Consider the following 4,162-nt stretch of genomic DNA (forward strand, 5'->3'; position numbering starts at 1 on the left):
GTGGAAAACCTTCACAAGGAGGCACTGCAGGTGGCAATGTGGCACTCTAGCACAAGCGCCGACCTGCAGCCCAACGACAGCAACCTGCTCGGTGATGAATTAATTCACTATTTCAGAGTTAATTCCCACAGAGGCACACTAGCTGAGAAACAATGCTTCTATATCCTGGATGTGTCACCGCTTGTTTTGTTCAGAGGGTATGCACCGTGTGGGATGGAATGTGGGTCTATCGATCTATTCATTTCCTATGGATGTTTGGTTGAGAGTTAAGCTGGGCCAGAGACGTTTCTCTAGAAAATGTACCATGAACATATAGCCTGATTGGGGATGACAAATCCTTCGGAAACACACCCATTTCGATGCCGTCCAAGCTCCATTATTTCTTGCGCACAGCAACACGTGGGCGAGCTCAGGCGATGACTCCTCCCACTGATATGCCAGGCGTGCGTGTAGCAGTAAAGATGAGCAACGGACTGGCACGGTCCGGCATGGCACGGGCCCGTGCAAGGCACGGGCCCGAGTGGCACGACGTGCTGCCGTGCCGTGCTTGTACAGTACTTCGTGCCCGATGGGCAGCCCAGGCATGGCACGTGGGCCGATTTATGGGCCGTGCCAGCCTGAAGAGCACGTGGCCCAAATATATATCGGGCCAGCCCGTGGCCCATAATAAATGAAAACCCCAGTTAAAACAGAATATAAACTTAAAAGCAAAAATTTAAATTTCACAAGATGATTAAATATTTGAGCTGTTCGTGCAATGCCGCCTCATTAAAAACCATTCTAGGTAAAACTCACACCTCGTGAGATAAAATCCTAGAAAGAAAAAAGAGTACAGCCAGCTCATTGAATTAAAAGGTTCAATTGTTCAAAGTTATTACAAACCAAGTATCACATGTCTCAGACTCACTCTCACTGCCTCACAAATTACACTCACACTCTAACTCTAGATTCTCTAAGAATAATTCTCAAGCAGCAAAACCACCAGCTTCATCATCAAAAAATTGTTTGTTTCATCCATTTTCTTATGCTTATGCTGTCCTCCATGCCAACTTCATGGTTAACTCTGGCACAAGGCAACACTAGACGACCGTCGCCTTCCAACTGCCAATATATAAGGAATGAAGCGAAGTTTCCCCCAAAAAGAAAGTCAAAAGGAAGGTGGAGGGAGGGCAGATAGGCCCAACATCGACCCATGGGGCCAGACATGCAGACTGGAAACTCAAAATCTACTGCTCCCTGTTCGGCTGATAGTTTCTGCGCCTGACGCTGACACTGATTAGTTCTGAGAGAAAAATACTGTTCTGTAACTAAAAAGTAGTGTTTGATAAAATCAAGACGGAGAGAGTGACCAGTAGCCAGTAGTAGGGGATCATCGGAAACCCCTCAATACAGCACATGCAACTGACGAATGACTCAATACCAATGATACTCGATCAGATCGAGATTTGATCTGGAGTACATGACCCTGAGCCAACTACTCCTATGGCATTTATATTTTTCACGCTCGCCAGCTTTGCCACTACACTACACCTGTACCAATGTGATACTCCTAGGTGTACATATATAATATATCGATCTACTTTCTTCGAGGTCTTCCTATGTATAAATAGAGAGATACACAAGCGTGATCCCTTCTGCTAGTAGTAGAGTCTAGGATGGTCCGGCCTCTAGAGATAATTAAGAAACGCGCACGAGAGGAGCACTAATAATGCGTGCAGTTTGCTGGGAGTGGGAGGCATCAGGATAGCTAATTTGAGGCCGCCGCCAGGAACAAACCGACCTTTGCCAAATGTAAGCGCTCTGCCTATATCAACACAGCCGGACAGGCCAGCTGCTGCTCAGCGAGGCACACAGCGTCGCAGCCACCACAACACAAGGCAACCATGGGGATCCGTCGGGCCAAGGAGTTACGTGCTGACACTGTACCTGCTCGGGGGACTCACGCCGAGGGCAACAATCACCGCTGTGTTGAGTAAAACCCCAGCTGGTACCGAAGTGCAGCAACGGGCCGATCAGCGTGTGCCGTGTGGTATTGCCCTATTTCTGATCCATCCAATCCTAAAGAGGTGCTCGTCGATAGATTGTGGAGAAACTTCACAGGACGGAAGCACTGCAGGTGGCAATGCAATGTGCCACTCTGAAGTATACTTGTCATATCTTTATTCTGCTCTGAAACAAATGCTTCATTATATTATCCTGTATCTATATCCGTGCTAGCTTGTTTGGTCCAGGGTACCATGAAAAAATACACTAGCATAAGACAACCAGAGCGATCAACTAGCTAGTTGATTTTGCTAGTAGCATCCAGCTCCTAGTGCTAGTGGTGCAGTGTGTGTGTATATATCGGAAAAACACTTGATCTGCTTGCATTGCTTCGATCGTCTTCGTCTCTATAGATAGATACACATACATACACATGCGTGATCCCTTCTTGTTTCTAAATCTTCTTGCTTGCACACTAGTAGTAGTAGTCGTCTATTACGCACAGGCCCGGGCCTCTGAAAACCACGCATGAGAGGAGGAATTGCTAGCTGTTTGTTGGGACCTGGGAGTGGGAGAGGCATCAGGATAGTTAATTTGAGGCCACCGTCACGCACAAACCGGCCCAACTTGCTTGCTCGCGCTGCGTATATTATCGACACGGTCGGACGCCCGGCAGCTCCTCAGCGAGGCACGCAGCAACTCCGTGTGGGTATACACTGTGCCTACCACTTGTGCCAGTAACCGGTGGCCGGGTCTCAAGCCACAGGCAACAATAATCTCCGATGTGGCTGCTTGATGCCCTCACACCCGGTGCCACAGTGAAACAGTGCAGCAAGCGGGACATCGTGCGGTGTCGCCCTCGTCCTGATCCATCAAATCGCACAAAGGTGATCGATTGCTGGTGGAACTTCACAAGGAAGCACTGCGAAGGGTGGCAATGTGGCACAAGCACCAGCTGCAGCCAAACGACAGCAGCCTGCTCGAAGGGTGCATATCATGCTGGATGGGCTGTGGATCCTTCTATTTCCTATGGATGTTTGGTTGAGAGTAAAGCTGTGTTATTAAAGGCATCTTTATAGAGAATGTACTGTGAACGTACCCTCAGATGGAGAAAACATGTATCACTTAGAAACAAGCAGACACTCCCATCCCTTTTCGATGCCGTCAAAGGCTCAAAGCTGCATTTCATGTGCACGCGACATCAGCAGCATGGGCAAGCTCCGATCCGTTGATGACTCCTCCCATCTCAATCCGACCTGTAGTGGCACATCTGTTTGAATATGAGACAGCGTTGTCTTGGCCACACGCGGCTCTATCAAGGCCAAACTTGAGGCGGCACCGGCGCATCAGGTGAGGGCTGCCACGGTGGCGGCGGCAGGCTCAGGGCAAGGGTGTCGGCTAGGACTGGTATGGGCATCAGGCAGGTTTAGCGGACCATCGAGCGGCCAGGGGGCCAACATCGTCGGCCACTCCGAGAAAATGCTAGGGCCAATAGATGCCTTGTGTAAGAGAGTAGAATGGGAAGAATGCTCGAGTTCATTCATTTAGAGTACAACAGTACATATACATGTCAAGGATCAATCCCAGCCTAGTGATGCTAACTACCTGCCTACAAGCAAGGAGTGGCCAGCAGAATCGGGCACACACGCTGACTAACTGGAGGAGAGCTAACCCACTACTATCTAACAGACTCCTGTAGAATAGGTCGTTTACATCCCCGCAGTTGCAGCTTCGTTTGATCGAATGCATAAACTGACTCTGAATTCATTGAACAATGGCGTTGGTAGCCCTTTAATCATGATATCTGCAAATTGATGATGTGTAGGTATTTGCAGAACTTTGAATTGACCCAGAGCAACCTTTTCCCTGACGAAATGTATGTCTAGCTCAACATGTTTTGTTCTTCGATGATGCACGGGATTTTCTGATAGATAAACTGCAGAAACATTATCACAGTAAATCACCGTTGCCTTGTCGATGGTAACATGGAGCTCGCGAAGAAGGTTGCGTAGCCAGCAGCATTCCGCGGCGGCGTTGGCCACCGCCCTGTATTCTGCTTCAGCGCTGGAGCGCGACACCGTTGTTTGCCTCTTCGACGACCATGACATAAGGGAATCACCGAGGAAGACGCAGTATCCAGACGTTGATCGCTGTGTGTCGGGACACCCTCCCCAGTCGG

Source organism: Sorghum bicolor, chromosome 1, assembly GCF_000003195.3.
Source record: "Sorghum bicolor cultivar BTx623 chromosome 1, Sorghum_bicolor_NCBIv3, whole genome shotgun sequence".
Taxonomy (NCBI): Eukaryota; Viridiplantae; Streptophyta; class Magnoliopsida; order Poales; family Poaceae; genus Sorghum; species Sorghum bicolor.